General features: G+C 37.7%; 1 protein-coding gene across 10 annotated transcripts in view; it reads left to right on the forward strand.

Moving 5' to 3' along the window:
• KMT2C (lysine methyltransferase 2C) overlaps positions 1–14,267 on the forward strand; it is a 151,311-nt gene that overhangs the window by 51,896 nt on the left and 85,148 nt on the right. The gene's annotated exons all lie outside the window — the stretch shown is intronic.

The raw sequence follows: 14,267 nt of genomic DNA on the forward strand, positions 1-14,267 counted from the left end.
TTGTTTTCTGCTGCTCCAGAGAAGCGGACACGGAGCAATGGATCCAAACTACAAGAAAGAAGATTCCACCTAAACATTAGGAAGAACTTCCTGACAGTAAGAGCTGTTTGACAGTGGAATTTGCTGCCAAGGAGTGTGGTGGAGTCTCCTTCTTTGGAGGTCTTTAAGCAGAAGCTTGACAACCATATGTCAGGAGTGCTCTGATGGTGTTTCCTGCTTGGCAGGGGGTTGGAATTGATGGCCCTTGTGGTCTCTTCCAACTCTATGATTCTATGAAAAACATCCTAATCAGATGAAATCACAAGCAGGATTTGAAACATGAGTAGAGGAAGAAAAATGACAATATTTGAAATAAAAGAGTATGTTTTAGGTGGAATGTCTAGTAGAATGTGGTATGTAGATGGGATGGGATTCAGAACAGCATGGAAGAAAAGGCGGAAAGTCAAAGTTTAAAGTGAAATGTAAAACAAACTTGAAAGCTGGAATTTAAAGAGTATAAAGTTTGATATTGAAAAAAGTTTAATAAAAATCAGGTTCCATGCTCTAGTAAAGTATGAGTTGAGGAATATAGTCCTACTTCAAAAAGACATATTGTTTAGTAGTTAACATGCCATCCTTTTTTTATCTAGTTGAATAGCCAGAGTAGTTCACTATAGTAATTTCCTTCAGAGTATTCCACTTTCCCAAGGGACATACTTTGCTTCTCTTGCTAATCAAAATGATTGGCCAGCCCACAGTGCTCTGCTCCAGGAAAGTTTATGATAACTAAAGATATTGCTGTTTTCCGTTTAGTGTTAAAATGTTAATGAATAGTGTGTGTTTTCCCTCTGAGCAAGTCTGTTAAACTACTTCTGAGACTGGTAAGGTTCTTTACTTCTATGCTTTTTACCAACTGATGCCAATAATTTAGCACATGGCCTGTTCTTTGAAAATGCTTGGTGAAACATCATGTGCATACAGTAAATGAGACTTAATAAGAAAAATGGCATTTCATTTAGTTTAATCAGTTTAGTTTTTAGAGAAAGTCTCGGACAATCAATAAGGATTGCTTATCCTATTACTTACTCTGGAGTAGTTCCATTGAGAATGTATTGACAGCACTAGCCATCTGTTTAGTGCTGCATGTACAGACCCAATGCAGCATTGGGAATTCAGCACAGCATTATTCTGCACATAGAAGTTCCATTTCAATAGGTATCCTGATAGCTCTATTGCTGAAAGATGTCTGCCATTGTCATCATCTTCATCATCCATTTTTTGTAACATACCTACTTTTCATTCTACAAATTCAGTTGAATATTAAAAACACATATCTTGCACATTAACAACTGTTCACAGTTGCTACTGCTCATTCAGATATGCTTGAACAATGAAGAATCATTGTAGATTCATTGCCCTGACAGGCGTGCCATTGTAGTCTACAAAATATTTTTAGTTATTCCAGGTTGAATTCAAGCCATGTACTTGCTTGCTTGTTTTACAGGTGCTAGCAGTATGGGGTCATTACATTCTAAGATATTTTGGCATTGTCCACCAATAAGAAAAAATAGCTTTATTTCCTCCACTGAAGTGCTGCTTCTGATTTCTTAGTAAAGTGCCAAGAGAATGTCCTGTAGGAAATATTCTGTGTGAATGCACTCTTGGCAATGAAGCAGGAAAGCAGAGGCAGTCTTGTAAGAGTTTTCACTTGCTTTTCTTAACTTCAGTACTATGGAAAAGCGCCCTTTCTTGAACTCTACATTTTGTATGTCAGGGTACTAGAATGAAGGAAGAGAGGTTGTTGCTACAAAGAAATTTCAAAGAAAGTTTGATGCTGAATAAGATCAGAAGTACAATGAAAGCTTGGAAGCTTAAATGCTTTGGAAAAAGACAGAATAGACAAGGGCATCCAGAGAGAAACTGACAGAGAAACCACAAAAATACAAATAAAAAAGCTTGAAAGACCCCATCAGAGATGCATAAAAGGACTTATGTTCCTGAAGGGATTTCCACTGTACGCTTCCTTTATGCACTAGCACTTAGCAAAGCTGTTTTCTGTGTGTCCCCTGAATTAACATATTATCATTGAGTTTTAAGCATTTTTATTTCTTCTTACATAAATTGAGTAGGAAGCACTTAAAAAATAATAATGGCCAAAATAAAGTACTACTTTTTCTTTTCTTTTCAGACGCTTCCTTTAAAATTGCTAGAGGTCACGGCCCTGAAATAGGGGGTTGAGATTGCGCTTCCTCACCTGGCTTTGTGGTCTTTTAGTTTGTTTACTTTTCAGCACAGCTGTTGCATGTATCTACCAATTTTCTTTAAGCAAGCCCGAGATATGCTTCTGAATACCATTTGTTGAAAACTACAGGAGGGGAGTATGCACTTGTGCTCATGTTCTGCTCTCTTGTTTCCCACAAGCATCTGATTGGCCACTTTGAGAACAGAATGCTGGGCAAGATGGGTCATTGGCCAGATCCAGCTGGATGCTATTATGTTCTTACGATGCTATTTGGATGTGATTTTGTGATAAATTTTGGTGATGAATTTGGACTGGAGTGCTGGTTCACTCAGAAGTTAATTGATTTGAGCATCTTTGGTGGATTTTTAGTTTATTTAAGGATTAGTATACTACTTTTCAATGTTGTAGTGATGACTTACGGGTACATTTCAACAGGAGTGTTAGGAGTTTTTGACACAATCTACTTAGGTTGTAAATATTTGGTGACCATATGTGACTTGAATATAGAAGACATGTAATATGGCTTCTAGAATATGTTCTTTTAATATTTACATTTATTATGTCTTCTGTGCTCACTGATATTGTTCAGTGATGCATTTAAGAAAATGTTCTTTTGTTATATTCCAAATGGGAATCAACAGCTGGGCAAACTGATTATTAATGATAAGCAATAAAACTAGCTGTGCATGAAGTTGTGCTGTATGCAGAAATAAATACTGAGAAACTAATTTTATCTTAATTACTTATAGTTACAAACAGTTCTTAATGTTATAACAATAGGAGATTTGTAAGTATTTGGAAGTAGGCAGTGTGTCACTTCTCAATCAGTAGTGAACAGTTGAAGGAAATGGATTCAAAGAATAATTCCAGCACCTTATAGATTTATATAGGAGGAAAGGATATATAGGTGTGGTGTTGTAAAGTGATTTGAATATAATATGAGAGATGGGTTTTTGAAAACCCACCTTGGCTGAACTGAGCAACCATAGATAAGCTTTATTATTCCACTTTGGTACTACCTCTTCTGTATAACATTGGTGTAATCAAAGTTGCCTATATTAAAGGGTTGTTTCAAGCATGGGACGGCTTTTGAGTGCATAGGAAAAGCCCTATATAAATACTGACCCTTAACTATAATAATGAAGAAGAAGGTGTAGTATGGTAAGGGAATTGCACATAAACCTGCACTGTATATTTCTGATTGTTCATAAATGACTTCCAGTAGTTTCTGTGTGTTGATTTGCCTTTCAAAGGCATTGAGTCACAAATGGTATATAGGTAGCATTGTTCCAGTATAGAGGTAACTGGCATCCTCCGATGTTTTGATCTACAGCTCCCATCATTCCTGACGATTCACGTGAAGCTGGGGCTGATGGGATTTGTAGTTCAAAAATCTTGTGGGCATCATATTGGCTACCCTGTTTGAGTAAGATAAACCTGAGAATCTGCACCCCCCTGCGTCTCAGTGAATCTGCACCCATATTCATGTATATTGTTTTGTTTTTCTGCATACATCCAATAGTGGCATCCAATAGAAACCTACACAAAGAACACAGACCTTTGGTTCTGTTCTCTTTTTTTTAGTTACAGCAGCATTCACTGGAGATTTGTGAGCACTGAACAGTTCTTCTATATGCTTGGGACTCATGTCATGTGAGCAAATCAGATACTGAGTTGTTAGAATATTAAAAGGCATTTATTAGGTGGGTTGTGGTAAGAGATGCATTTTTATAATTTTAAGAAAAATAATTGGTTGGAGTGGATTCATGCATCTATTACATCAGACTGCCTTGGCATCTTTAAAATGTTTGCTCCCTGTCAGATCTGGACTCCTATGATGGATACGTTTTCTGGAAAAGGTCGGCCATGGCAGCAGTGTTCACTCATCTGAAAAACAAAAAGGTCAAAGTACTTGGGTGGCAGGTAAAGTAAAGCTAGAAGGCGGGCGTTGCATACTAGTATAAGGGCCTCATAATCAGAGTCTCTTAATTTTATTTGGACCTGTTCCGTGCATTAACATTGGCAGTTCATTTATTTTGTCCGCTGCAAAAATGTCAACCTTATTAAGCACTATGTGGTTATTTGGTATTCTATCCACTTCATTTCACTTTTTTAATTGGACAAAATCAAGGTTGTGGTATTACTACCTCCTTTCATCACGGGTCCTAGCATTAAATTGCTGACCACTGCTGAAGTATCTGGAATCTGACATATGCCTAAAATAATTAAGCAGCATAGCCTTTCGAAAATAGAAGGCAAGTGCTTTTGTTTTGCTCACATCATTGTTAACCACTAGAAATTAATTGAACCTACCTTATCTTGGTTATTTTATGTTAAACTGTTTAATTGCTAATTGCTACTACAAAGTGGCAATCATTTTTAATACAATCATACAATATTTTTCATAGATTTAAAAAATACCAAATAACACGCATAACAAAAAATGTCATACTTATTATCTATCTATGTATCTTTATTTATTTATTTATTATTTATTTTCGTTATAGTTGGCTCTATTCTTTCAAGCAAAGAACCTGGTTAAATCAACACAGGCATATCTAACATAATAAGCTTTCCATGTTCCTGATTCATAACGTATTGCACAGCCAAAAGAAAGAAGGGGATGCCTTAAAAATTTGAGGGAAAGGTTGTTGTGCTGTGCCCATGTTGTTGGTTTCACTGCTGACTACACCTCTCAGTAGTTTCTAGTATTAATTGATATGAGATTCTTCTGAAATCACCAGTAAAGGGTAGGTCTTGGGGACACTGTGCTCCAGTGGTTCTTTTCTGCCTAGTGAGTTGATTCCAGAAGGTGTTGCAAGGGAACCTCTGCCTGGCCCATAGCATTTGTGCACTGGGGTTCTGCAAGATTCCATATCCCATGCTATCTAATGCTGAAAGATGTGCTAGGAAAAAATGTAGGCGATGCCCAGCTCTGCTTACCTAAACCAAGTAAGGTAGTGAAAGTTCTGAACAGGTGCCTTGTAACTTGAAGCTAGACCAGATGAGGACTATGTTGGTGGGTTGCAAAAATTATTGTATTAATTAATATTCAGCCTGTTTCTATAGGATTTGACCCTCCCAGAAAGATCAGGTCTGGAGTTTGGATGTGCTTTTTAGATCCAAATCTGCAGTTGCATGTGCAAGTGGCATCTGTGGCCTAAAAGCACCTTTCATTGGTTAGCTAGCAGGAGCTCTTCTGAATTAACTTGATCTTGCCATGATAACTCTGCTTTGATAACATCAAGGTTTATTGATAATAATTTTTATTTTTTCAATTACAATCCAGTAATAGCCTCATTATAACAATACCAATTTATAATACAATAATTAATACCAATCATACAAATACTGAATTTTATAATTTCAATAAAGTGGGCCCCCCACGTGCCCGATTTAATGAATTGATTATTTAGTTAATTTCTGCTTTCCAAAATCTTATCGATTTCCATTCCATTTCAGTCATAATAATAATCCCTTATACAACAACTACAATATTAATAACTTCTATTCATGTTGACACGTTAAAGGTACAAGTGAGGAACTCAAACTATATCCTTGTTCTTGCTGTGTGTTGCAATTATTCTGTCCATGGTGTTTCTTCCTGTCCTTGTAAGATGTTATATCTCTCATTCCCCTGGTTGTTGCTGTTATCTATCATGCCTTGGGCGGAACTGATATCCCATTGTTCCAGAAATTTCTCCATCGCTCCGTCCCATGCTTAATTGTTTTGCAACTTTAACATTAGCTGCAAAAGTCACTCTGTCCCAATAAATAACCTGTTTTCACCATTTTTCCTCTCAGTCTGGGAAGAAGAGCCGTCTGTCAAACTGCGGATGACTCAATAAAGAACCTTATCAGTTCCTTGGCAGTTAACAGACTCCTTTCATCCTTCCTTCCAACTGAAGATATATGAGCAATTATACTTCCAATTAAATTAAATTCCAAGTCCTCTTAGCATTATTGAGTTCGCTCCATAAATAATAAAGGATGTGGAAGAGTCAGCTCTAAGTTTCCATTGTAAACCTTTTGCAAAATAGAGCTTACCTCCCCTTTTCCTTTTTTTACACCCATGGTTCCAGTTGATGTTATATTCCATATTTATAATCCACTTTCTTCCATCCTCGCTTGTACAAATATAATTTGAACTAACATTCAGAGGAGGATCGCCAAATCATAAATGTAGAGAAGAAAACTTTTAAATAAAGAAATCATAGGCTGCCCTCCCCCCCACCGTCTTTTGCACTGAATGAAGTCTTATCTCAAGTTCAAACCTTAAAGTCCTTGCGGTTGGTTTTGTTCTGCGGTTTGTGATCTCATCTCTTCTAGCACATGCCTGTACCTTAGTCCAATTAAGAACCTCTGCTTCTTAATGGTGGTGTTGGAGGCTTTTTGGTAGGTGAAGTGCTTTTGCACTCAGCGCCTCCCTGCCCCCTGCATTCCATGCCAGAGCGAGAGCCAGGTACCGGGAGGAACTGCAAGTGAAGCCAATTCCCCACCCCACTCCAATCCCTGGGGGGAATTTGCAAGGATAATTACCTCCAATCATCCTTGTTTTTCCTTCTCCAACAATCTCCCGCTATCGTGGGGTCTGTCTCTATTAAGGCAAAGCAGAACCGGAAGCCGTTTACATCCAAGTTTAAAGTACTGCAGTCTTATGTCCAGGACTGCCTCTGAAGACTGTCCAGAAATTTTCCAGTCGTATAGAACATAGCCACCAGGTCATTATGTAGGGCTCTTAGGTCTGAGTATATGTCTCCAGTGCTTAAGGACTTGCACTACCTGCCAGTTTGTCTCTAGGCACAATTCAAACAGCTGTTTTTAACCTTTAAAGCCAGCCACGGACTAGGGTATGTTAAGGACTGCCTGTTCTTATACAACTCTGCCTGTGTGTGTGTGTATGCTCATGTTCCTTTCCATCTGCTTACACTGTTTGCTGCTAAGTTAGGTAGCCAGGCAGGCAGACCCTTTTCTGGGATTGCAACTAGACTGTGAAATCACCTCCCCAGTTTCATTTGGCAGCCACTCACTGTATTATTTAGGTGCCAGTTAAAAAAGAAAACCTTTTATTTACCAAGGCCTTTGGCAGCATTTGAAATTATCTCTCCCTCTGTGGATTTTGGTATTTTCTACAATTGTATAGTTTTGTTCATTCTGTTTCAGTTACACTGTGGAGCTTTAGCACACCCACCCACCCCTTCAGGCACATTAGGTGCTTTATGTTTAGTCAGAAAAGTGAGATAAAGCTATATATGTGAGCTTGCAGATCTTGATGTATTTAATCAGCGTAACTTTCTTAAAAACACACCTTTGTGAATATGCTTCAAAAGTTCCAATATTCCCCATACCTTTTAAATGCAATTGTATGATACTTGGGGGGGGGCAGAAGTGGGAGAGAGTGCAAATGAACTTCTTGCTATAATGGGCAATGGTTCTTGGGGTAGAATAAACATGGGTCTTCCATATGGTAGCTTTAATAGTACTTAAATTAAGAGCAATGGAAACATTACAGATATAAGCCCTTAAAAATTACCAGCTATAATTTCTACCAATTGAGCAATGTGTGTTATGAAATAAATGATTTTTAGTTTGGAATGCAAAGTTAACTGAATGCAAAATTAAGAAACAGATGGTGAAGAATTATTATGGTTTGTTTTACTCCTGGGTGAGGGCATCGTGTGTGGTTGTAAAAATGTCATTACACTTCAGAAACCAGGAAGCAAATAGAATTTGCAGTTGTGCACATCTGTTTTGGGACATAGTTAAAGGATTGAAGAATCAATGTTTTCAAATATTTATCAAAACTATACAATTTACTTAACAGTTAATTGCTTCAGCTAAGAATCATGCTTAATGTACTGTGGAATTCAGTACAGAAAGTTGGCAAATGTGTTTAGTCCCCCCAGGAAATGCTGAATAAGGCTAGTCTTAATATATGTTGAAAGCTCATGCAGCAATTAAGTTATTTAAATTTTTAAGTTGTAAAATAAAGAAATGGGAAATAATTGAAAAATAATAGGGAGTGTGGAAAGTAGTCCCAGTGTGTCCTCTCCTTCTTTATCCATTTGTAGATCTAAAATACCACAAAATGCTTGAGAAAAATAATATACAGCCATACCTTGTTTTATTCCACTTCACATTATTGTGCGTTGTGGATATTGCTCCATATAAGGATGATGGTGCAGCCTGCCCCCCCCCACTGCCCCTCTTCTGTCCACAGGAGTGGAGCTGGCTAGGATTGGAGCCGGGTTTTCCCCCCTGCTGCCCCTGCAACCAGCGGGGCCTGGCTTAATATAATATAGTATAGTATAGTATAGTATAGTGTGAACTTAATTTTTATATGCACTGGGAAACTAAAAAAAAAAAAGGAAAAAAGTGTGACTTGCTTTATTGTGATACTCACTTCATTGCGGTGATCTGGCACTGAACTGCACTATCTCTGAGGTATGCCTGTACTGTGGAAGAATTTGTTTGACTAATGTGGTCAAGATGAGCAGCAGACAGATTAAATTTTACATAGCTTTTAATAGATTAGAAATTACAATAATGTTTTAACATTTGCTGTCTTAATTGCTTTATATGGGTACAATATAGACAAATTAGCTGTAAGAGTTGGCTTATGGCAAATCAGTACTGTTTAGAGAGAACCCAATTTAGCATTAAGGTCCTGACTTGGAGAATAGGAAATAGGTATGCAAAAGGCAGCTATAATAGAGAAAAAGGGAAGTCACCACAAAGGGATAGGTAAGGGAATTTTTCCTCTCTAGAAGACACCTGCTATGTATTTGTTATATCCAGCAGCCAGAAGCTCTCCTTGTAATTAAGAACTTCTTTTGGGATCACTCAACCCCTTTTCCCTTTCACTATGGACTTCCATGACATCAGATGAATAAGTTTTGCATTGTGAAGAATCATATGACATCTTGAGTTCCTGTCACATTCCGCTTAAGCACTTTCTTTCATTCTAGCTGGAATAAAAAGAAAGAATGATCTCTGCCTCTGTTTCTTCTTCGCTCAGGTGCCCTTTTAATTTTTTTGTTTTCCTTCATGACAGAAATTGAAGCGCCAGCTCCTCCATCTTGGGGGAAATGGCAAAGCTAGGAAAAAAGGGAAAGAGTAATCAGGCTAGAATTGCTCTCTTTTTGGTTCTCTTGACTGATCTATGGAAACGTATTTAATTAAGCAATGGCAGAATTGTATCTACTTATTCCTATGGGTTACCATGAGTCAACAGTCTGATGTTGCAGCAAAAAAAGTAATGCTGTTCTAGACTCTATCAACAAAGGTATAGTTCAAGGGAATTACCGTATTTTTCACTCTATAGGACGCACTTTTTCCCCTTCAAAAATGAAGGGGAAATGTGTGTGCGTCCTATGGAGCGAAGACGCCATAGCCCTGCGACCCTCTCCCGGCTGGAGAGGTAACGCACGGCTATGGCAGGAGCCTCTATAGCCGTGCGTTACCTCTCCAGCCGGTGCGTCCTATGGTGCGAAAAATCCCACTCTATTCTGCCTTGATCAGACCAGTCCTGGAGTACTGTGTCCAGTTCTGTGCCACATAGTTTGGGAAGGATATTGACAAGCTGAAATGGCAACCAAGATGATAAAGGGTATGCAAACCAAGCCTTATGAGGAATGGTTGAGGGAGTTGGGTCTGTTTAACCTGGACAAGAACAGACTGAGAGGAGATATGATAGCCATCATCAAATATCTCAAGGGCTGTCGCATGGAAGATGGAGCAATCTTGTTTTCTCCTACTCCGGAAAGTAAGACCTGAGCCAATGTATTCAAGTTACAAGGAAGGAGATTTCAGTTAAACCTCAGGAAGAGCATTCTGACCGTAAGAGCTGTTAGACAGTAGAATGGACTCTCCTTCCTTAGGGTTTTTGTTTTTTTTAAGCAGAGGCTGGATGGCCATCTGTCACATATGATCTAGTTGAGATACCTGCACTGCAGGGGGCTGGAGTAGATGACCCTTGGGTTCACCTCCAACTCTACAATTATATGGTTCTAAGTAGAAGGAAAGATAGAATGCATGGCTGGAAATGTGTGAAACAGCCAGGAAACCAGGAAGAAACTGAAAAAAAGATATGGGAGAAAATAGGCCATTGTTAGCTATATGGAAGATATGGATGCTGGGTCTTAATTTTCTAGTTAGTTCAGTAGCACTAAGCAGAATATTTATCCAAGACAAATAACATGTCAAAGCTGTTAGTTCTGTACTAACCATGGAAAACTGCTTGTTCTGAGAGCTTGCTTTCTTGATCAAGCAAAACAAAGTTTTGTTCTGCCGAATAAAGGTGTCTGCTAAGAGGCATCTTTAGCCCATCTCAAATGCCCTACCTGCGGCTGCTTTAAATTCCATTCAGTCAGTTGTGCAGTGTGCTTTGACATTTCCTGATTTTTTTTCCTTCAAAAAATGTCCTTGTGAAATATTTCTGTGCTTCAGAATTGCAGTGGTAGCTTTTATGTAACACACCTTTAAAAACATTTTAATCGTGTGCTGTTTGAACTCTTCTTTGTTAAAGGTCAGGCAGAGTTACAATAACAACATACTTGAGCTCCTTGGATCATAACTTCTAGTCTCGTTTGTAGCAAAACAGTGCTTCTGCTGCAGGGGAAAAAATAAGCCTTCCAGTCAGCAGCTGTTGTAAAACTTCCCTGTGGGGATTTACTACTTCTGAGTGCTTTATCACTTGTGTATGGTTTAAACAAATGCTGATTTCCTTATGGTTTTTTTTTTCTTATTCAGATTTCATAAACCACATTGTTTATAAAAGTGGTTTTCTTGCTAAGTTTCCAAATGCTTCTAATTGCCGACATGGTTTTTTACCATGTGTTGTAAGGGTTCAGTTCAATGCCTTTCATTTCCCACCCTCCTCTATTTCTCTGCATAACATTGTAAATCAACACGTGTGAGGCATGTTTCTCAAGTTTATCCAGATTGTTCTCATTTCTGAAAATCTAATTTTATGCAATCCCCTTGCGTAAAATTTGGCTGATAACTTGAGGAGGAAACAGTGTGAAGTTGAGGGGGTCAGTGCTGCTAACTTGATTGCCCAATGGAGTTAAAAGACTGTCAAACAAATAAGTAAGTAGGTTAGAAAAGTTATATGCGTTTGTAATTATTGTACGTTTTAAAAACAGGAACTTTTAAATTTGCTGTGTGCGTTTTTTAAAATAATGGGAACCATATACCTTGGAAATTTGGGGTAAAAAATTCCAATATCCACAGTGCAGTTGTATTTGTATATGATGCATATTGAATATGGCCACCTACAGCATTTTAAATGGAAATGTAACAAATTATATCAATAAAATCAATTTTATTTTCACTGGAATATTTTCAGTGGCTGTCCCTAGACATTGAAATTCCCTGCCCAGAGTAATCTGTCTTGCTCCTGTCTTGTTGGTCTTCTATCAAGTGTGAAAACCTTCCTTTTGGGAAAATATTTGGTTATTAGTGAACTTTAGCTGAAGGGCTTTTGAGACAGTACTTAAGATATTTTTCCTGGCTTATGTTTCTCTTTAATAGTAATGATTTTATGTGTCTTATTCTATTTTTTATTAGCCACTTTGAACCTTTTTTTAAAAAAAAAGCTGTGATATAAACTTTAAATAAATATATTGCTACACAGTTTAACTGCACTCTAACATACTAGACAAATTGTTGCTATGTGCAGGTTGGATATCAGTGGCTGAACATAGTAAGCCTTGATACATTATAGTGATTATATGACGAATTCAGCAAAATGGCAAGGTATTTTAATTGAGTTATGAAGTAGTGATTTCCAGACTGAAGTTGACCTTCCTAAGGAGACATGCTAATTTGTTATGGAAGATATGTTCTCAACTCAGATTATATTAGTAACTTAAAAAGTGGCACCATTTCAGTCTTCAGTTGTGGAGAGAATTCTGCTTATGAGAGATTAGGGCATAAGCTTTTCAGAAGCCATTGGCACATTGAGAGACAATAGTCTGCCATTAAAGCAGGAAGCCTTGAACTGAGGTTAATAGAGAGGTACAGGAAGTGGCAGCACCTCCTTAAAGGTTACTTCCTGCTTTTGCCTTATGTGTGAATGTCACCAGGGTTGCAAGGAAATGTGCTTCCTTCTCTCCCAACTATCCCTATCCCTTGTGAGAGGAGTTGATGGCCCAGAGCTTCAGAATTGGCCAGGATCTAAGGCAAGGTCAGGACCCTGGACAAGGATCAAGGTGCTAATTCAGAGTTCAGTAGGTTCAGGACCACGGTTAGCACTCCTGCAGCTGAAGCAAATGGAGGAAGCTATCTTGACACTGACCTAAGGGACTGCCAAAGCTTTTAAACATGTGTATGTTGAATTTTAAATTTTAAATTGTTAGGTGCAGTACTTTATAGCAATCTGTAATGTGTGTTGCTCATTTTATCTGTGTGCTGTATTCCAATTTGCTTTTGCTTTTCACTAATTAGACTTGGTCCTGCAGTGTGCCTAGGCATGCTGTTGTTGCAGACAGTAGAAATCCCATGGAGGAAAAGACTTGAATTCTGCTGTCTATTGCATATTATTCAATCTGTTAATTATTTCCTCACTTCATTTGCGTATGCCCAATAGTGGAAAAAAGATGATTTAATGGAAGATGGAAATATAATAGTCCCTATGCAAAGCATCTCTTGATCACTACAGTTGAAATAATTTGATACGGAAAATTTAAAATGTTTGGTCTAGATAGTAAAGTTTAATGCCCCCACACTGAGTGCTGTATCTGGACAGTTAATGGATCAGTGCTTTTTTATGCAGCTGTTGACTTCTTCTAGGTAACAAGATTTCAAGCTATGGGGATTTATTTGGTCTTTACTAATAGTCCAAGGAGTCGATGGTCCAGTCATTTGAAGCTACCTAACAAAGGGTACCTCCTTGATGTATAGGGGATGAAGTGCTGATTTTGGAATTTGTATACAGTATGAGAATTTCTGCTCTGGGACCACAACATCAGTTAATGGACTGCTTATTTTTAAAGGCTGCTATTCTTACTTGATTGTTGTGACTGAGAGTATCTATCCTCAATTCCTAAGGAATAATCTTACAGCAGCAGAAGTTCAGTGCTAAATTATCCTTCTGTGCTAGGTTAAATTTAAATTCCTATATCCCTGCATACCTGAAGAAGTACCTTCTGCATATTCCACACCAGCCGCTGAAGCTGGATAGGATAGCTTTGTTTTGGATCCTGTATTTTCAGGAAGTTACAACAGTGAGGGCTTAGAGCAAGGCGTTCTTTATCGTTGCACTGATGTTGTGAAACTCCCTGATAAGGGAGAACAGTTTGGCACCTCCCTGTATTTTATTTTTTTAAGGGCAAGTGAAGACCTGGGCTCATTTGTCCTGGGCTATGGTGGCAGTTACATGTAATATCTGTAATTTGAATTACTTGCTATGAGTATGTCTTTAAAACATTTACTGTGTTCATCATTTATGACTGATTTGTGTGTGTTTAGATTGTTGTACGGTAATTAGGATACTATTAAAGGTATTGTGTTTGTAAATAATTTTAATTTTAAAAAACCCTGTTTGCTTCGAAGAATTAAAAACGTTGATTTCTCTTGCTTTTAAGGGTTGAAAACTCCAGACACCATAAACTGGTGCATATAACACAAAATTAATAAATATATAATCAATGACAAAACGCAAATCTAGAAACAGAAGCTACATTTGCTCCTTTTACTGACATGATACCCTTCAATCATGTTACAATGAAAAATGAAATGATTGAAACTATTTGTATCTGTAATGTTTTATGAGATGGATAATGCAGTATCTTTTCTGATATATAATGGCATCACATTTTAAGTCATTCCTCGTATTTTTCCACAGGTACAAGCATGCTAATAAATACTGATTATTTAGGTAGTCTGTCATACTGTTATACAGATATATTCAGTGTAATGATATGTTCTGCTAATATATTCATAATTTTGCTTTCCATGGTACATTATTTTTCACCAGGAGAAATATACAACTTTTAGTATCTTCCAAGATCTATTTTATTAACTTGTGTACCAATCACAAACC

This window comes from Podarcis melisellensis (assembly GCF_964234715.1).
Source record: "Podarcis melisellensis genome assembly, chromosome: 12".
NCBI lineage: Eukaryota > Metazoa > Chordata > Lepidosauria > Squamata > Lacertidae > Podarcis > Podarcis melisellensis.